The sequence below is a fragment of the Dermacentor albipictus genome, chromosome 3, assembly GCF_038994185.2.
Source record: "Dermacentor albipictus isolate Rhodes 1998 colony chromosome 3, USDA_Dalb.pri_finalv2, whole genome shotgun sequence".
Classification (NCBI taxonomy): Eukaryota; Metazoa; Arthropoda; class Arachnida; order Ixodida; family Ixodidae; genus Dermacentor; species Dermacentor albipictus.
This window is the reverse complement of record NC_091823.1, coordinates 42,508,483-42,530,238: the sequence shown is the minus strand read 5'-3', so window position 1 is coordinate 42,530,238 and position 21,756 is coordinate 42,508,483. Positions and strand designations below refer to the sequence as shown.

Genomic DNA, 21,756 nt, shown 5'->3' with positions numbered 1-21,756 from the left:
GCATCTGTCGTCCAGCACCGCGAATGACAAACCACAGGTTGGCATTCTCATACATAAAGCGGGTGAAAGATAAGTACGCCACATAGGTAGAGAGACTAACCAAAAACAGCCCAAAGTGCAATGCGAAACATAAACCTCGCGAGAAGGAACGTAATAAAAAACAAAATACAAACAGCAGAGCGATATGTGCGTTTCGTCCTGGCCACGAGTTAATGATGCTGCATATATGTTGTTCATATTGACGGAAAATAGGTTGTCCATTTGAAATATTTTTGTCAAATTACTGGTGACCCGCGTGAAGGAGGACACTTGGGATTGGGGCGAATATGTGACAACGGGGAGTTACGAGGAGACATGCAGAATAATTTCTACAGGAAGGCATGTTATTACGTTTTGGTCAACTCAAGTCTTTCAATAGAATAAGCGCCAAAAAGTGACAGCACACAAGAAGAAAAACAGACAGGACAAGGCGCTACTTGCAACTGTTTATTGAAATGACGAGTGGCTGAATATATAGCCATGAGGAGAGGAGAATGAAAAAAGAGGGACACTGAATATCTGAATGCGCACGTGCGAGAGCACTGAAGATATCGGGAATCACGCTTAATCTAAATATAAAACTTATCTAAAAACATGCTTTCATTCGTGTATATATTCAAAGACGGGGTACTGACACAGTTGTCCCCTCTTTTCCTAATCTCTTTGGCCTCTAACAATTCACGCGCAACAGAATCTTTACTTTTATACATGATTGTCGTATCATGAAGCCTTGCTTCACATACCCGCTCATCCTCATTTCCGCAGGCCTTGCAATGCAGCGGCAAGTTAGAACCATATCCATTTTTCACTGAAAGCTTATGCTCGCGCAGGCGTTCATCAATACATCAGCCAGTTTGGCCGATATACTCTTTTCCACACTTCAATGGAATGTGGTATACTACCCCTTCTTCACATTTTACAAAAGGGTTCTTATGTTTAATAGAACACCCTACTTTTTTAGAGTCATCCGGACCAATCAGGCGGCACAAAGTAGCAAGCTTTCGCGGCGCGGAAAAGACAACAAGAATTTTGTATTTCATGGCGACGTGTTTCAGATTATGCGCCACTTTATGAGAATATGGAATCACCACCGCTTTATCTTTCTTTTCGACTGATTGACCTTCTTCACTTCTTTTTCTTTCTTTTTTCAGTTTTTTTCAGTAACGCCTCTGAAACTGCGCTTAAAACCAAGCAAGGAAAGCCAGCCTTCCTCAACTTCAAAATCTGGTCGTCAAAGCTGCTTGTGCTTGTGCTGCTTGTGCCTTGCTTGTGCGACTCAAGTCGAAATGTACCTGTGGAAATCGATCGCATCTGGGTTTATTTTGCAACAGTGTTCATGGGGAACTACAGCGCGAAAAAAAAAAACGGTGCAACAAAGTCCAGACAGGACGAAAGCTGCTTTTCGTCATGAAGTAGCACTAACAATCTCAGGTTCAGGCCTTTTCAATAGTGTTGTTTATAGCCGCCGTTTGATTGATCTACTTTTCATCCGCCCATTGTACAGTCTATTTTTTTGTCTTCCTGCACTGACTGTGTACGTGAATTCAAGCTGTATGTATTGTTTACTCCTGAGTAATTTTCACTTAGTGAATAGATTGAAAAACTGCTTCACTTTTTCACTTCAAAGAGCTGGTGTCTGCCAACTCTAAGTTTCTATGGTGCTCAATAGCTCAATAATGTCTGACTGATTGATTGATCAAGACTATGCTCTTTTTGATCTGTACGGAACGTATGGAAGTTCTTCATCCTTCACGCCACTCTGTTTCAAGCTGAAATGCGTATAGTATTGAGGTAGTGCTGAATCTCAGGAACGTTGTTGAAAAACAACGTTGGGTTGTCATATCTTCGAACAAAGGCCTTCCTTTGGAGATGAGGAACACTTTCGAAATTGTCCTGGTTCTGTTCGGCTGCAGAGAGTGGACATCTCACTAGTAGCTTGGCATCAACGGCAACGCTATCGGGGCACGAACCGCACTTTGTACTTTTTGAGCTCCGCAGGCGGGATGTCGGCAGAGTCCAGGCCGTGGATCTTGTCTCCTTCGGGGAGGATGAGATACTTTTGGAGTAGGCTGGTGAGGTAGAGGAATATCTCCACGGAGGCCAGGATTTCGCCTGGACACATCCGTTTCCCTGCGAACCGAATACCATGATAAAAATGAAGAAAAGAGCCCCAATATTTCCTGCGATAAGTCTCCCAAAAGGCCAATTGAGCAATTATAAATTGTTCAGTTCAAAAAGAGATGTCTAGCGCCAAAGAAAACAGTGCAGCACCACACAGTGGGCGCACAGCAAATTATTTGAAATAGATTAGAATATAAATAAAATTTGCAAGAATCTGAGACACTGTGCTGATGTAAACAGACGATAAGCCCTCGCCAGTGACAAGGCCATTTCACAAAAAAGCGTAGCAACTAACTAACTAACTAACTAACTAACTAACTAACTAACTAACTAACTAACTAACTAACTAACTAACTAACTAACTAACTAACTAACTAACTAACTAACTAACTAACTAACTAACTAACTAACTAACTAACTAACTAACTAACTAACTAACTAACTAACTAACTAACTAATAATTAATTAATTAATTAATTAATTAATTAATTAATTACTAACTCACAAACAAACAAACAAACAAACAAACTAACTAACTAACTAACCAAAAATTCTAAGACACAAAACTTTCGATATGTGCTATTGACGCCAATAATAGTGTTTGATCATGGCGGCGGCACAAGTTGGCGTCGACATGTTTTTAGTAGACTGCACGAAAGCGGGACGACGACGGTGTCGATACGATTGGGATAATGACCGCGCGGCGGCGACGATATAGCATGGCCAAGACGGCACGACGACAACGGAGCGATGGCAGCGTGACCACCATGGCACGACTACGGCTGCGTGCACCTGCGCCGCATAACCGTCAGCCAAGGCGGCGGATAAACGCGAGATAATGCCACCACCCAGCACAGTATCCAAAACTGGGAAGCCTACACGCAAGAACGGTTGAATGTGGGATTACTAAGCTAAACCTTGAGAGAACCCCCCTCGCGCGAGAGCACACGCGTCTCCACAGCTGGAGAGCACGTGACCTCTGCATTGACACCTTTGCATGGTCAGAGAAAGTCCAGCCACCGACCACGAAAGCGGGTGAAAGAACGAAACAAAGCAATTTGCTTAAAAAACTAAAAAAAACGAACACGAGAAGATGTGATCATATAAAACCTGTATAAAGACAAAGCCCGCGGATGCGTTCTCATTTTGCCCCCAGTAAGACGAGATGAGGTTAAACGAATTTGCTGGAACTGCTGAGGGACAGCGTCCGAGCCGGACGCAACCATTTGAGCGTGCCCAATGCAAAAGTCATACCTTTCGGAAAGCGTCCCCACTGAGAACGCGTAACGCGGCGAGCGAGTGCCAGGAATATGAGAGTTCGAAGGTTTCCATATATAGCGGTCCACTCGCGAACGCGTGTGAAGGTCAACTCGCTGGAAACGCGGCGAAGTTTTCATGTTGCGTAAACTAAGCGTGTCATGCAGGTGCCCGTGCGTGCTCGCTCTTGCAAGATACGCAGTCGTTTGTTGAGCCACAGTGACTCTATGGGGCGCGGCGCCACGGGGGTTATGAGCACGGTTGATTGCGTGTTTGTATAGAAACGTGTTTAGCGGTGGATCGACAAGGTTTGTTTAGCCGCATACGCGCTTGCATTGCGCGGCAGTGCTGACTTGGAGGATGAAAAATGACCAGAGAAACTTGGGCGCGAAGTAGGCACGTACACAGTTCGCGTTACTTAAACTGATTAAGAGTGAGGCAATATTTATTATTTTAATATTATTTGGGGTTTTACGTGCCAAAACCACTTTCTGATTATGAGGCACGCCGTAGTGGAGGACTCCGGAAATTTTGACCACCTGGGGTTCTTTAACGTGCACCTAAAGCTAAGCACACGGGTGTTTTCGCATTTCGCCCCCATCGAAATGCGGCCGCCGTGGCCGGGATTCGATCCCGCGGCCTCGTGCTCAGCAGCCCAACACAGTGAGGCAATATATAACGAGGGTATGACAATGGTGCGTTGCATCGCATGTCGTTAGACTCCGTCCCGTCTGCTCTCGTGTGATACCATGGCGTAGCAATTCTTCCAGCCACAGCGTGCGGTGTAATTAGTCGCACCGTAAATTACGCAGTCATTAAACTTTATCTAAAGCCAGGTCCCAAACTTTCGCCATGTGGTTCATAAAACCTTGTAAAAATGTTTTCTTTTTGGTGGAAAACCGACTGCTAATTGAGCGTAACGGATGCCGTTGTATCCACTCTGCCGAAATGCGCTGACAGCCGACGCACGGGCAAGCCATCCCATTTCAAGGTAACGGGTAATGCGTCGGCGATGGGTTGCTGCCCAAATCCGTGCTGTGAATAGGTGCCATTTTTTTACCTTGTAAACCTCTCCACAGAAGTTTGTGAATATCATGTGTGCTGTTACGGTGCATGTATGTCGTAAATACACTTCTCTAAATAATATACCTGTTGTATTGAACGTTGAGCCGGAACATTATCAAAGGGAAAGATATCGTGGGCCCGGGTTATAACGGAACGCTTTCCAAGGTTCCACGGTTTTATATCGTTTTGTTTTTTGATAATCGACTACTGCTGCAATGCGATCTTGGCATCGAGCGTACTCGGGCGCAGAGCTCGAGGCAGCGACGAGACGTGAGAATCGACATGAAATTTCAACTTCATCGCCATATCAGCCATGGTCGTTCAGTTTGAGCTCTTTGTTTCGAACCGGTTTCATAGTACTTCAGCGCGCTCCTACTGGCACTTTTTCTTAAAATGAGGAAAATTTGTGTTATCTTCCCGCCCGTTTTCTTCCTTATCACCTTGTCGCCTCGTCGCCTACAGCATGCATGGGGCAGCCGCGGCGATGAGTTTTGCGGTAATTCCATACACCTATGAAGTTTGTGTCGCACAGTTAAAAAAAATGTGGCCACCCGACATTATGTGGATGAGGTTGTTTTTAGCCTAGAGAGAGAGGGAGAAAGGGGGAAGGAAGGGTAGGGAGGTTAACCAGACGGAGTCCAGTTTGCTACCCTATACGTGAGGAGGGGGATGGGGGAGTGAAACAGAGAGAAGACACGAGTCTATATCGCATTTTCCCATGCACTAAGCTAGGTTCAGCATGTCTACAGTAGGGCAATCGAGCACGTAATCTTCAGTCACTGAAAAAGTGCTCGAATGACTTTTTGGGATCATGAACTGTGAGGCCAGGCTCCCAAGACCTCTGCTTCTGCAAATGGCCCATCTCCAGCATATTCAAGGCACACTGGAGAGTCTGACGTTGGTTATCGAAATGAGAACAGTGGCACAGAGCATGACTTATGGTTTCTTCACATTTGCACTTAGCGTACATCGGTGAGTCCGCCATTACAATACGATAGTTGTAGGAATTAATCCTACTCCTACCTGCAGCAGACACAGCAGTGTTGCATCACGTCGTGAAAGGTTTGCTGGTAATTTCAGTTTGAGTGATGGATCGAGACTGTATAATGGATGGTTAGAGTTCTGCGGTATGTGCCAGTAACTCAACGTCATGGTACACGCGAGATTGCGAAGTTCTCTTGCAGCGTCTACTCTCGATCAATGTATAAGGAGTGTCGGTGCTCTAGTCTGGGCACCTCGGGCAGCGTCATCGGCGAGGTGATTACCAACGATGCCACAATGTCCCGTCAGCCACTGAAAGATTATGTCATGTCCTCGTTCAGAAGCGCAATGGCAAATTTCCTTGACTTGGGACAGTATATTTTCGTAATTACCACGTCGTAAACTTCGCAAGCTTTGGAGGGCTGCTTTAGAATCACAAGATATTGCCCATCTGATAGGCGTTTTTTTTTCCAATGCATCCCACAGCAGCGCGAAGAGCGGCCAGTTCGGAACCTGCAGATGTCGTTACGTGTGAACTCGATGACGACCGATTGAGATGGTATAACAATGGCGCCAATCAAACTTTCCTAGACTGAACCGTCCTTGTACAAATGGATTCGGTTAGCGTACGAACAATGCAAAAGTTCCAGTGTGATCTGCTTGAGAGCCGCGGTGGTCAGGCTAGCCTTCTTCGCAATTACTAGAATAGAGAGGTGCACAGGAGGCTTTTTCAAGCCCCACAGATGGGATGACCTTCTTGTTGCAGGCTAGTATCTCAATCGCAGAGAGTGCTGGTTAGTATGGCAATCACTGGGAGTGCTGGTCAGCCGCCACTGATCTGGAAAACGCTACCTTGGGTCTTTTCTCTGGCCAGTGAGTGAGATAATGGTCATGGACTCCTGGCGAACATGCACCAGGAGTGCGTCGACAGCTACATAAGTCGTTATTGGGTGTTTTCTCGCGATTGCAAATTGTTGTTACGGTAGAAGCACATTGAGGTAGAATAAACTTATGGATATCTGTCCAGCTTTGGCAAAGCTCCGCAGTAATAAAGGGCAGCCGATGGACAAGCATCACTAAGCATGAAATGCAAATTTTATTCCATGCAGCGCTAAACACGGTATGAAATTTGTGTTCTTTCCTGAGGCCCATGGACAGAGAGAGAGAGAGAGAGAGAGAGAGAGAGAGAGAGAGAGAAAGAAAAGAAAGGAAGGGCACTGAAGTCAACCGAATGCTTGCTCGGTTAGCTACCCTGCGCTGGGGAAGAAGGATAAAGCTATGAAGAGAGAGAGAGAGAGAGAGAGAGAGAGAGAGAGAGAGAGAAGGAAGAAGTAGAGCGCTAGCAGGTTACATATATAGGCGGAGATGCCACAGCAGGTCTACAAATGGCAAATCAGCTCTGCGGAATCGCGCAAGGTGGAGAAAGCGTCATAAAAGAGAAAATTGTCATCCACGCTGATGTAGCGCGTAACTACAAAGAAGTTCATGTAGCTACGTGCTATTTTCGGGTGAAGAATTTTTCCTTTTTACACAATATATAAATGGTCGAAGAAATATGTGATCCTCAGCACAGTTGAGGAGCTGCAGCAACGGTATCCTTGCTTGAGTCAAGCCTATTTAACAACATTAAATCATGTTTTGGAAAGTAACAGGGCAGAACGGACAAGGACTTAGGCAAAGAAGAACACGACAAGAGCGCTGACTCACAACTGAAGTTTATTTGGAGGAATATCACATTTATCAACATTAGCCGACAGGGTAACAACTAAATGACAGTAAATGCGCAGGAGGAGCCATCCTGGTGATGTGTCGAACTATGTGGAATGAACCAGTGCGTCAAAACAAAACAAAAAGAACTAAGAAAAAACCCAGAAGAAAGCAAAAACAAAAAGAAAGCAAGAGAGAAAACAAAATACGAAAGAGCAAAAAAAAACAATAGAAGACTTTCTTTATCAAACTTAACAACAATCTATCGTGATACACTTTCTTGCAAATATCTCAACTCTATTACTAAGGGTGACAGACCGTTTGGTAACATATATTTCCCCTTCCCTATCAATATAAAATTTTCATAATTTACCTCGTGGTTTGATTCTTATGCCAGAACAAACAATCAGTTTTTCTGCTATCGGTCAGCACCCACACTCTCTACAATGCGAGGGCAAATGCAATCCCCCCGCCCCTTTTAATAATGACAAGTGTTCCTTTAATCTAATGTTCACACATCGATCGCTCTGGCCCTCATAAACCAGCCCGCGAGACTGGCAACCTGTAAACAACGGAAGATCGACATCGAACGTATCTATTCTTTAACTTCTCGGAACAGAAACTGCATTCCTTGCCAAGGCCCAATAATTTTCTATGAAAGCGGGAACAAATTATAGCAAGTTTGCTGAGCGCGGACATTACCACATGCACCCCATACCTATTACCCACGTTCTTCAAGCAATGCGAAAACTGGTGCAAATATGGCACCACCACCGGTCTTTTTTCATTGCGCACGGGATCTTTTGATTTATTCTTTGGCTTATCCTTTACCCACTTAATCAGATTATGACAGGCCCTCAAGATTTCACTGTCCCGGCAACGCGCGTTCTGTAATCTCTGAATGTGGTCAAGTAAATTCCAATGAATGACTGCATGTCTTCTGAAGCATCGTGCGCAGTGCAGCGTAAACAATACCGGTTTTTGCTATCTGAGAATGTCCTGAGGAAAAATTTAAGAGCGCCTTTACAGAACGAGGCTTACATAACCGACACAAACGTTCCTGCCGAAACGTCAGTATAACATCAAAAAATTGAAGCTCGCCTTCAGCAGGCAATTCAAAAGTAAATTTTAAAGCTCTACCGAATACCTTGAAAATCTTGAAAATCTTAGCCACCCTACCATTTACATTCTCTCTTTCCGTGATGACTAAGAAATCATCAATGTACCTAACGACACTAAAAGTCAAACGCACTTCCAGCAATAAAACTATCAACTCGACTAAGAAAAATATGGCTTAATACAAATTCCCGACTTCTGTAACAACGTGCTGTTTTTGCATTAAAAAAACATAGAGCGTAAATAAAATGACCATTCTAAAAATATGCCACTGTGAAATAAATGCGTGGGTAGTCCACAGCGTGATGTCGTCGGCATAGAGGGTGTGTTTGAGATGAGGTATGGTTGCCAATTGTCGGGCCAGGGGGATTAGGGTGATATTAAATAGAAAGGGGGACAGAACGGACCCTTGCGGGGTGCCAACACTCCGTAAAGTAAAAGAGAGGGAGGTGAGTGGGCCAAAGTGTATCTGAGCCGTGCGGTCGGTCAGGAATGCCTGAATGTAGGTGTACAAAATGTGATATTCCTCGAAATAATATTCAATTGTAAGTCAGCGCCCGTGTCGTGTTCTTCTTAGCCCATGTCCCTGTCCGTTTAGCGCTGTTACTTTCCAAAACATGAATTACCACCCACTAGCCGAAGTTTCTCTTCTAGTAACGTTAAATAAGTGTAGAATCGTGGAAGTATTCTATCAAAACAGCGTTTCTGTTTGTTTGGTGTTAATATTGCTATAGCGGATGAGATGTAGGCCTATGTAGTTCTCCATCTTAGAAACTGTGAAATTCGAGCGCCAGCTCGTGCGCAAATCATTGCCATTCACCGGTACTAATATATGAAGCAGAACCTTGGAGGTTAACTGAGAAGCTGAAGAAGAACGTAAGGGCCACGCATAGCATAACGGAACGAGAAATGACATGTGTAACGGCAAGCGGCAAGAAGGCAGTGATGTTCATTAAAGAACAGACGGGGGTAGCCAAAATATAGTCGAGATTTAGGAGGGAAAGTGGGCTTGGTAAGGATATACAATGCGGTGGGCAGGTAACCAGTGGTTTATTTGAGTTAAAGAATGAGTGCGAAGAAAAGAAAAGCGTTTTCGGGGCCGGCAGAGAACTAGGGGTTGTGACGAATTCAGAAAATTTGCTGCTTTAACATGGCGTGAGCTGGCACGAGACCGGGTGAATTGGAGGTCGCTTGGAAAGGCGTTCGTCCTGCAGTGCACATAATAGGCAGCTACGGCTGCTGCTGTTGCTGCTGATAGTGATGATAAACTAGTATGCGTTTGAAATGTCCTTTTAACGCTGTCTTAAGAGTTAGGCGCTGGACGTCGTAAAGGCAAAAAATGAAAAGGCCCCATTCCCTTTCCCGGTAATTCAAGAACTGCTTTAGAATTGAAAGCTGAGCTAGTCGATAAGCAATCATCTTTCTGTTCGTGCAGCTTTTACAAGAGCGAAGGCTAAGAGAAGAAGTGCGTGTCTTGCGTGTTTCTTTTTCTCAGTCCCCGTTTTTGTGAGCACTGTACGTACAGAAAGATGGGTTCAAGGAGAACGTTTGCTCGAAAATTTATGTCTGAAACAGGAGAAGAGAGGCCTGCGGCAGTGGGTTGCATAGATCGAGCCTGTGCAAGTACTGAGAAGCATTTGCAGGAGTGTTGGTCTTACCGATGGAAAATGGGATCAGGTACTCCGGTTTCGGTTGAATCAAAGAGCCATCCTCCCTCAAGAAGCGGCCTGGGTCGAACTTGGAAGGCTCCTTCCAGAGCGTAGGGTCGTTGTGCACCGCCCACACGTTGGGTGAAATGGTGGTTCCTCTCGGAATGTAATACTCGTCGAAGAACGTGTCTTCACCGGCGCTGAAAGGATCGTTGACGAAGGAAAGAGAACGTAAGGTGACTCTGTTATTCAAAACTATTATGCACTACTATCTTTACGGCAAAGATTATGTACTGTATAGGAGTTTACACCCCGAGAATCAGCTTACGCAAAATGAGCGGTTAAATGATGTTACGTATAACTGTTGCTCATAAACATCGTGAAGTAAGAGCAGTAAAATCTACCACAGCGCAAAGATTGTGGCACCGCTGGTGAATATTGCTTTCTGTCCTTGGACGGTGCTCATCCACAGATGGGAACATGTTCGTATACAATCGTACACACACTCACGCCTGTGGTGCGTGAGTACGGGCGTGTTATTCACTGCTTTAATACTGCAGCCATACAAAAGTTCTAATAATAATAATAATAATAATAATAATAATAATAATAATAATAATAATAATAATAATAATAATAATAATAATAATAATAATAATAATAATAATAATAATAATAATAATAATAATAATAAATATAATTATCATTATTACATTTTATACTTAGTGGCCTTTTGCATTACAAAGGCTTCCTCAGCGATATTCATTATCCCATTCATCTTTCAGCTAACTTCGCCCTATGTGCCCGCTAATATTTGCTCACCACACCACGTGATTCTCTTTCCCACTATATTGCTTCTCCCTTCCCTCAGTATTAATTCTGTAACTATAGCGAAGCACCAATTACATGAACTACGCCATACATAACCAGATTCCTATCTATTGAAATTAGACAAATCTTTCTCCATCACGTGACCCGCGGCACAGTCGTTAGCTTCTCGAGTTCCTTTGATATCTCCAGCTTCAACTCCATATGTTAATAGTAGTAGAGTGGATTTATTGTAACACTTCTCCTACGTAAACGTTTCCTTTACCTTCTGGGAACACCGAGAGGCGACACAGTCTTCCAGCGGTACATCTCCCAGATGCAGGCCATCGTGTAAGGCATCTTATTCCTGTCCTCCCACGCGGGCGGCCTCTCTTTGCCCACCACTTCGTCGATCTCGCGGCGAATACCGGCCTGCACCGTGTCCGGCTTGTCTGCCAAGTTCAAGACGTGCCACTGGAGGGTGACTGCCACGGTGTTCGAGCCGGCGATGAAGAAGCTAAGCAGGTTGCCCAGGAGGTATGGCTCTGCGCGGCAATCAGCCCCATCTTACCAGCGATGTTACAACCACACTCAAGGAAAATTTCCATCCTTTAGGCTTATCTTGCCCTCAAACACCAATCATATTGCGTGCCTTCCCTTTCCCTAATGCTCAGCGCCCGTTACTTTCAGGTCAAGAACGGCATATGTGTTTTCCTGCCCGAGACAGCGTTCTTGGCACGAAAGCAGCAAGCATACAGTTTCAAAGAAAGAAAAGAACGCAAGCAAGACGGATGACATTCTTGCTTGCAGACAAGATATGCGTGAAAGGGTGTAAACATTTCTAGTGCACACGTTTAAGAAAGTTTGCCTCTTTTGGAGCTTATGTTGTCCCAAAACGATAATCTTTATCGACCTTGCCTGCATTTCTTTAACGCTGCGAGCTCGGTGTATGAATAAATGCACTTTATTCCCCTTTTGAGAGAGGGGAAGGGCCTGGGGGAGCTCTGTACTTCCAGGTTACGAATGGCATGCGTGAAATTAGCGTGACAAAGCATTCTCGACAGGAAAGTAGCAAGCGCATAGTTTTCGAGAAAAGAAACGCAAGCAAGGCAGATGACGGTCATCGTTGTGGGACAAGATAAGCCCGGAAGGGAGCAATGTGGGCACGGCGGACCAGGAACTGCCTTGCACTGACGGAAGCCGTGTCCTTCATTGTGTAGGGCCTCCTTGGATTCGCCGTGCATGGTGTCAACTACAGTTTATGAACGTCTCTGCGAACAAAGGCTCTGCGATGTACCTTCGGCGTTGATATGGCACCTCCTATCTCATCGTCATCTCCAGACGCAACCCTGCTCCTATCGACCTCACTTGAACACGGCGCTGTGACGTCATCAGTAGTCGCTCGTGTAAAAGAAGCGCCACAGGAATTTTCCTTCCGTGGGCACGCCGGACCAGGAACTGCCATAGCACTGACGGAAGCCGTGTTCTTCATTGTGCAGGTTGGTTCCGATACAAGCCCCTTGCGTAGCGATTATCATGGTGTTATGGTGCTTCCGTGCGCACGGCGATGCCTTGCTGTGGTTTATGAGTGTCTCGTTGTGTGTAAACTGCTACTTTGCGGCGATGTTGAAGTGAATCCCGGTCCTACACTGGCCGAAATGCTTAAACGGCTATTAGAGGGGCAGGCTGATCTTCGTAACGAAATCTAAGAACTGCAAACGCATTTCTTGAAAACTGAGAAGCTGCTTTTGTAACTTTACAGTATGTTTAAACACATGCAGACCTAGATCACGTAAACAATAGATACTCCGGAAGCAAATACTCATAGTTTAAGTCTATTGAACATATTATCACTTTACAGTCTAAAAAGCTAACAGGCCTTGAGGATCGAAGCCGGCATTCTAATCTCATCATTCATGGGATATCTGAAATTACAAATGACACCAAAAACACGCTCAAATATAAAGTTGATAAGGATGCATTTAATGAAAAATTTAAAGGGCAGTCGGATTCTGTCGGTCATATTCACGCATTAGGAAGGCAAGGTGACAAGCGACTGGTAATTCTGTATATTCAGAATTTTAATGAAAACAGAAATACTACAAAATACGAAATAACTGAAGGGAATTAATATTTTGTATCCAGAATGACTATTCGCAATCTGCCTTAAACAAGCGCAAACTTCTGTGGGAAAGTGCAAGAAACAATAAACTTCAATGAAAGAATGATGATGACAAGAATAATCTCAGACAAGTTTTTATTGAGCCGACACGTGTAAAAGGTTTTTAATCTTCATTGTTCGACTTTCTTTTCTTTGCTTGCAAATTCGCTGAATTCACGGTGCTGATCGAGCAGGGGCTATATGACCACTATCTTGTTTGTCTTTGCTTACTATTTGATCCCTGTACTAAAACTAAATAACAAATAATCTTTACAATTTGTCAGGTTATTTTAGCACTACATGCGCAATTTATTACTTGGAAAATTGTCCAACTGAATTTGACGAAAATAATGTTAGCTTACTTTGGACCCACTTTAAGGATATGTGCCATTTTTGTCTTAATAAATTCATGAGAAAAATAAAAACAAGTTCACAAGCAAACACCATGGATGAATCGCAATGTCATTCATATGAAGCGCAAGATTAAGAGATTAAAAAAGGCCCGTGCCCAGGCAAACTTCATATCTGAAGTGCAGGGCAAGCTAGCACTTGCCGTGCGAAGTTCAAAGCATTATTATTTTAACTCATCACTGACAAATTTTAGTCCTAGCGATCCAAGTAAATTTTAAAATTACACTACCAAGAAGAAGAAAGCAATATCTGAAATGACAATAAATGGACAGATGGTTACGTAGAAGATAGAACTTGCTCCTCACTTTAATATGTTTTTTCACAGTGTCTTCTCGAATTCCAGTAAAACCGTTTGATGTAAATTTTATATCATATGCTGGCGTACTTTCTATGGTGTTGAACCTAAAAGCCAGATGTTCAAGTAGGCTTGACAATATCCCTAACTTGTTTCTCCGTAGATGTGCTGTAACCTTATCAAATTTCCTTCTTATAATATTCCAGGCTTCATTGTTGCTGTTTGATTTACCGAGTGATTGGAGGACAGCCATAATTGCACCAATTCATAAAAAGGGGCACCATCTACTTGTTGAAAATTGTCGTCCAAATTCTTTAACATCACGATGCTGCAAGCTCATAGAATATATCATAGCAAAAAGCATGACCGAATATCTTAAAAAGCATTCCATTTTAACCACCTTTCAGCACGGGTTTAGAAGTTGATATTCGACTGTCACACAGCTACTCACTATATTTCATTCCTTTGCATCAACTCTTAACAAGAACGGACAGATAGACATAATTTTCCTTGACTTCCGTAAGGTATTCTATACGGTCCCGCATGATAAATTATTTCTAAAACTTGAAAATGCAGGAATCTCCAAGTTGTTTATCTCCTGGGTTTCTGCTTATTTGTCTAACCGGAAACAATTCGTTGGGATAAATGGAGAAAAATGGGGCAGCCTTCCGGCAACATCGGGTGTTGCCCAGTGTCCTCGGTCCTCTTCTTTTTGTTGTATATATTGATGATATTGTTAAAACAATTGAAGGTTGCAAGTGTACAAGTTCGATTATTTGCCGATGATTGTGTACTCTTTAAAGATATTGTTTCTATTCATGACCAAACTAGTTTATGTTGTAGTTTAATATTCTTGCATGGTGCAGCTGCTGGCGAAGGACACTAAATAAAAATAAAAGCGTTCTACTGCGAATGACCCATAAGAAATCACCCCTGCTTTATACCTATAAATTAGATTTATCACCTCTTCATGAAGTCAGTAGTTATAAATGCCAAGGAGGGACGCTAATACATTATAATGGAACGATCACATAACTAAGTTATGTGCTTCAGCCTTCAGAAAGCTATGCCTTTTGAGACACAAACTTAAGAAAGTCCCTTCTAACGTTAAAATGTTATGCTACCTCTCCCTAATTAGATCTAAGCTGGAATGTGCATAGTTTGGGAGCCCTACACAAAAACCAATACCCATAGTCTTGATAGAATGCAGAGAAAACCGGTCAAATTTATATTCAACAAATTTTCAAGATCTGATTCTCCCAGTGAATCTATGGAAATCAACAACGTTGAACCACTCGAGCTTAGAATAAAGAAACAGAGAATTGAATTTCTGAAACTACTTCGCACTAGCAATTTATTCCTTGACCCATCTGAATATTTATCGAAGTTATCTACTAGAACTACACGCAGGCATAATGCATTAGCCCCTTACGTTGCAAGAAGGAATATATATAAGTTTTGTTTTTTTCCTCGAACTGTAACCGAATGGAATTGTATAATTGAATCCGCATCCTAATCAAGTAATCTTATCATTTTGTTTGTTTTGTCAACCTTGCTTTCATTGTATGTACCATATGTAGCCCTCCCTGATTCGACCATGTGTCCGCAGTACTTAATAAATAACTAAATAAATAACTAAATAAATAAATAGGAAACAAACAAACAAACAAACAAACATGCATACAAATCTTTTTTAAGAGTGTACAGTACAAGGTTACCGGCCCCCGCAGTCTCAATAAGCTAGCTATTACCATACGTCAAACGTATGCTGTAACAAAACGATGTTAGGCCTCCAGAGAAGGACTCTTTGGAGCACCAGCGATCCAACAAGCACCATTCAAGACTATATAATTACATTTTTGTCTCGCAATTGCTGCATTACCCAGGCCCTGGGTTGGCCTCCTGCAGCTGAAGCAGAAATATTCGCTACGTTTTGTTCTCTATTGCCGTGAGAGTAGAACGAGCGTTGAACTCTCTGAGAAAGGGGGAGTATAAAAAAAACATTTCTCTTTCCTGAAGGAGTAGCAGGCTACGAGGGCGCATTCACCCATGACGGGCTACATTTTATCGAGCGTTTAGGTGCGCCGGTAAGAAGTCGATACTCGGCAGGGGCAGTAGCTTTTTTAGACGGGCACCAGGTGGACCAAGAACTGCAAGTAGCGAGCTGAATAATATAAGCAAATAGAATATTTGACTGCAAATTCCTGGACAGGCCAAGATATGAAGAAACTTCGCAAGGAAGTACAGGGTAACTAGAAGTTCAAGTACGCAACGCGGGATAATAAAAAAAAAACAAAGTGAAAGAAATAGAGATGGTAAATTGGACGCAAAGAAAAATGGACGCAAGAAAGGCCATGGAGCTTTATAAAGACGGCAAACGAGAACTTACGAACAACGAGAAAGAACAACGAAAGAAAAATTATACGCGATAAGGCAAAGTGCAGTGTCTTGTTTTTTGAGGCCCTAGCTGGCTGCCCGAGAAAAACAAAAACAAAAAGGAACAAGTTTTCGAAAAAGGTTGAGGCCTGCTGCAGGCCTACTGCGGAAAGAAAAAATAAAGCCGGTGACCCACAGCAAACTGTAGTGGAGTGGCAAGATATTCACGCAGCCAGGAACGTAGAGAATTTCTACCTGCGAGAAGCACCGTGGGGTTCAAAGTTATTGCGAGCGTTTAGTGGCTCGAAGCCGAGTTAAGCGAGAGGCGAGCATTGTTGGAAAATGAAAGCATAGAACTTCGATAGCGTAAATAGTTGAGCCGGTTGGTGCAGCACGTTGAAGTTCTGCAAGGCTAATGCTCAGACGGAGTAGACAGAAAAGAGCGAGGCACACCTTGTGTAATCTGTGTGTCGTTCTTTTCTGTGTACTTCGCCTGTGCGCTGTTCTTTACAAAATCAGAGAAGCCATAGGTAACATTACGATAGCCATAGCCATAGGTAACATTACGATATTTATCGGAGTTAGGCAAAGCGCTAGATTACAGCACGGCGAAGCGTAATAGCTTACAGAGGCTAGGTGACTGTCACGATCCCGATATAAGGGGGATGCCATTAGACACCATCCCCATCGTAATCAAGGAACCGAGTAGGAGACACAAGTAAATGATCATTTATGAACGCTGAAGATAATTAAAAAATATACGCCAATCCAATGCACATTTGGAATCTACAAGAAGCGACGCTTTCGCGAAGCGGTTAATCGAATGCTATGACATTTCCCACTTTATTCCCGCGTATTTGGCATAAAACAACCTGGCGCGTCCGCATGGGCTCTCGGGCGTCCGTACTACGCAAGGTCGCCCACGCGGGGATCAGCTCACAGAGCTTGTTGGCGTTGGCAATGGAAGAAGTATGCGTGCGATTGTGGCTTTAATCTCCTTTGCCGAAAAAAAGAAAGAAAGAGAAAAAAGAAAAGCTGGAGCCATTAAGAGAAAGCTTTAGCTCGGGTGCTCCTATCTAAATATATGTCAACCAAGAATTCTTTTTTCTTGGCAACCACTGCACCAAATTTGACGAGATTTATTGCATTTAAAAGAGAAACTTAAAATATAGCGACTCTTTGTTTCGAATTTCTCCTTTCGGTTGTCAATTCTTTATTAAACCATCATCGGAACGTAATTGAATTTTTTTTCTAGTATGAGCTGTCCGGCAAGGTTGCAGCAGCCCCTAACAGCCACGGCCAGTAAAGTTCGGGAAGGTCCGCAAAGAAAGCTTCGTTCTAAAGACTGTGTTACCGCCTCGCATGGCCTACCAAAGCACTTTTTGAATGACAAGTCAAGAACGCCATAAAAGAACGGCTCGGGCTCGAGCGAAATTGAGTTAATGTTTGTTCCTGTGCTTCTGACATGCCGATATTTCAACTTGAGCGCACATTTACCCTCCAGTAAGTTTACCTATATCTCCCCCAAGGCCTTGCGTGCGTGCTAAGAGTGCAGTACCGGAGCGTATGTTAATGTTTCAGCAAATTGTTGCCATTTACAGTTGCAGCTTTCACGCAGAAGGTTTGCTATAGCTTTCGCGCGTGATAATTAATGCTTGTTGAGCAAGTTGCGGGTTTGGGAGGCTCGTTAGCTAGCACGTGCACGAAGGTTGGCAGATGTCCGGCGTGGTCGACCACGCCGGACATCTGCGGCGATCGCTAACACGCTAACTGCGGCGATCGCCGCAGTTAGCGGTAGCGACGTGTTAAACTTGCCTGTACGAGTGCTATAACGCGTACCTTTAGCTTCTTCCTAAGATAGCAGAGAAAGTATTCGCAGCATGGCGTGACAGTCAATATCATTTGCTAAAGACCTTCACATGGGGACATGTAACACACGAACACAGTTGGCAGGCAACAAAAATATTGTACCCACTGCAACCTGTACTGGCTATGGCGTTGCGCTACTAAGCTCGAGGGCGCGGGTTCGATTCCCGGCCGCGGCGGTCATGTTCCGATTGGGGTGAAATTATAATCAAGTCGTGGGTTTGGTACATTAAACCTCAGAATTAAAAAAAAAATTGTCTTCTTTGCAGCCGAGCGGCGTAGGCACGAGAACAGCTGGCATGACGTAATCGCGCCATATGTGGATAAGTCGCGCAAAAGTTCAGGTGGCGTGATCGCGAGTGAAGCAGGCGCTGGCACAATTCCAATTGAAGACGCCGTCGCGCTTCTGCCCGGCCCGTGCCTCTCCTACTCTTTACGCCACGTGATAAGCTTATCAGCTTGGCGATGCACCCGTATTTGACTCCTTACATCGCCTTCGCCCTGCCCAAATCTTGTCGCTCTGTCCAGCGTCACACCCTCTGCTGCTATTCGGTTAGATACACGACCACGAAATTCCACGGAAGAGACAAAGAAGGCTATCGCTTTAAACTGCGTAGCGTTTTGATGCTGCTTGTGCCGTTGTGCAGAAGTGCTTACGATCAATAGCTGGCACGACCTTGGACCGTTTCGGTATGCTTCGCATGCCCTGAGAAAAAGTCGACTCACGCTGAAAATTTAAATTTGGATCCGCCTCGTGTTCTTTTATCTTCCTTAGGTATCCGTCGATGAAGTCCCGATTGAAGTGCTCGTCAAGGGTCGCCTTGTGCTCCTCGATTTGTTTTCTGAAATCAGCGAAGAAAGGCGGGTTCCCGTTGGAGCAGTGCCCGTAAATGACAACCTTATCGAAGCATCTTAAAAGAAACTCGGTGCTAACTTCCACTCCCGCATTCTGAGGAAGCTTAGCTCAGGGGCAACTCCGATCTTCCCATTAAAATACATATGAAACGCTGAAACGCTTTTGAGAAGACCGCTACGCCGATTCAAATGAGATTCTTGCCTTTCAGAAGTTTTACGAGCTATATAAAAAGCAGAATTTCGATTTCTAACGAAGATTTTCGAAAGTTGCTAATTAAAAAAAATTTAGCACGCAGTTAGAAAATCGGTGACTCTGCAATAAATGCTGACATCGCAGTTCTGGAAACTGCACCTATTAGTGTTTCTAAGGCGGATAAATTTGATAATAAATTTCAGCTTGGATGAAATTGTTACAATTTTTATGAGGCTTTTGGAAGAGTCTCACTCATAAATTAGATTTATATATTTAAGACAGGTCTATAATAAATGGATTTTGTCTGCTTTAGATGTCAATAGGTGCCATTTACAGAACTGTGATGCCATAATTTATTACTGAGTTACAGAGTTGAAAACGTGGTACTAGAATTTCCTTGATTAAAAAAAATATCTTTTCTAAACCTTCTAAGACCTAAATAAAAAGTGTGCTTCGTACAGTCCGTGTGTCCACTAGTGCCGGTAGAAACTGCTTTGCGACTAGCAGGGAAAATGTATTCCACGCAGAATCTCGCCTTCAAGAAAATAAGCGATTCAACGACCTCCTTCACAAGGTCCCAAGGAACCTGCAGAACGTCTTTGACAGCTGCTAATACTATTACATTAAGGAGATTGCGCCGCGAATGCGCTGGGTAAGTGCTGCTCTTAACTGAGCCTCTTTCACGCCAAATGGGGTCTCTGGGTAAGTGTCGGTGGGCATGTACCGCTCTTCAATGACAAGTGAACATTTCTGGCCGAGGCTCCTGAATTGGTAACTGCCACTAGGTTAGTGCCCGGATGGGCAAACAGAACAGCAGGCAAGAACTGAAGACGACGGCAACAGACAATTGAAGAAGTCGGCGGCACAAAAGTGATGAAATTAGCAATGCAGTATGTCACTGCGTTACTTCAATGCTGATTGCATTAACGTCGACGATCATCACGAGATGGATTCTGTCGGAGTTTTTCCTTTCAAACACAACGAATTTTGTCAGAATTAGTGCAGTGGCTGACGAGTTAAATTATTTACTCTTTTCCATCTACACAGATAGGAGCTACAAGCTAAAGCTTCTTCTTAAAAGACATCCGAAGTGCAGTAACACTCGTTAGAAAATGGCTGGACCGATTTGAACGGAGTGAATTGCATTTAAGAGAGAAGACCAAATTGTACCGACTAGGAAAGCAGACCTCTCACGTGGAAAACAGGAATAACTTTATCGCCATTGTCCCCTTTCCGTTTAGCGCTAAATTCATTACGGTTCGGCATGCATCCCCTATAGCCCGGCAGTAAGTACTACTAGAGGTCCTATTTGTGGCCTCAATGTGTAAATATTTTTGCATAAATAAGTAAAAAAAAGCACAATGCTTACAACTCCGCAACTCTGCCAACAAGAAATATAACAATTATGTAAAATGAATCTCATATGTCGTAAAAACAGACACATAAAATGAATATTTTACTCCTTTAATGAAATCATGATATCTTCACCTCAGTTTTAGGGAAGTCGTAGTCACGTATTATTACCTTAATTTATAGCGGTGCGTAGCGCATTAAATTTGTTATCCTTCATTATCCGAAAAGATCTCAAACTCCTGCAAAAACAATGTAAGTAATGACAAAATGGCGAGACTGCTCGACTGGTGCGGCCATAGTCTTTGATGCTTGTTTTGATGGCGGTCTGCTTGGCGCTTCCTATGGTGGCTTTATTTAACTCTGTCTGTTCAAGTCTTTGACACTGATGCACCACTTTCTCCCGACAGATCCATGGTATATTGTGTAACATCGTTTAACCAGGTGCTTCCCTGAGTTTTAGAAGGTTCCTCTAGCCCCCTTAATAGCCAAGATCGATCTTCAAGGGTGCGTTTATGAGTCGAGGGAGATGTATAGAAACGTTCTGACGCATTCCTGTGGCAGTGAATATGAATGAATTCGCATTTCGATCGATTCAACTTGAGGAGCAGCAGGAGTATCTTCGGTGGCAAATTTTAACTCGAGAAATCTGCACTATTGGCACACAGGAAACGATAATTGACTTTTAGACAAATAATCTATTGATGTAACTTGGTTTAATATTTTCCTTCAGTGCTCCTTGAAGCCTTCATGTTCAGATATCAAGAACCAATTTGAAGAAAGCTGCTGAGATAACGCACGAACTGAATTGCCGAGGTGAGATGGACACACACACCCACAAGCACACGCACACAGGAATGGTGTTACTTTGTCATTTCCGTGTGTATTTTATTGCGAAGTGCGTCTCAGGGTAATAAATCGAAAACTCTTACTAAGCGAATTAAAGCTTTTTCCAGAACCAATTTTGAGGTAAGTGCCGATAACAAGCAGTTTAAAGCATGTGGAATTTGTCGCAAATTGCTAGCGAGAAGGTAATTACGAACAGCGGTGCTTGCCAAAAAAATCAACAAAAGAAAATTCTGCTCTACCTACTTTGTTAACTTCTCAAGAGGTGGTTAGTTTAACTCGCCTTCCAGTGTGGTTCAATTTTGATTAAATTACACTGACGGCGCTAAGTACATTATCAGTGTTGAAACCGGCTTCATGCTGACCGAAGTGCTTGCCGCTGTTAACTAGATAAGTTTGAACTACTGACAGTTCGCTGTGCAGCTCGCTGAACTTCCGTGAGGATCGGAGGGATGCTTTACTGGTTTAACAAGTTAGCGTGAACTCCAGACGCAACCAGATGCGTTTCATTTTAACATAATACAAGAATATAAATAGGCAGTGCTGCCGAGCAACTTCGCCATTAATGAAGGGGGCTTGGTAAAGGTGGTCGAACTACGCGGCTCTTCGCACCATTAGCGCCGATGAGGAATGCACACTTATTAAACCTTCTGGGACGGCA

General features: G+C 43.5%; 1 pseudogene; it reads right to left on the bottom strand.

Moving 5' to 3' along the window:
• Window positions 1-1,275: 1,275 nt before the first annotated feature.
• The window catches only part of LOC135902607 (cytochrome P450 2J2-like), a 29,998-nt pseudogene continuing 9,517 nt past the window's right edge, over window positions 1,276-21,756 (bottom strand).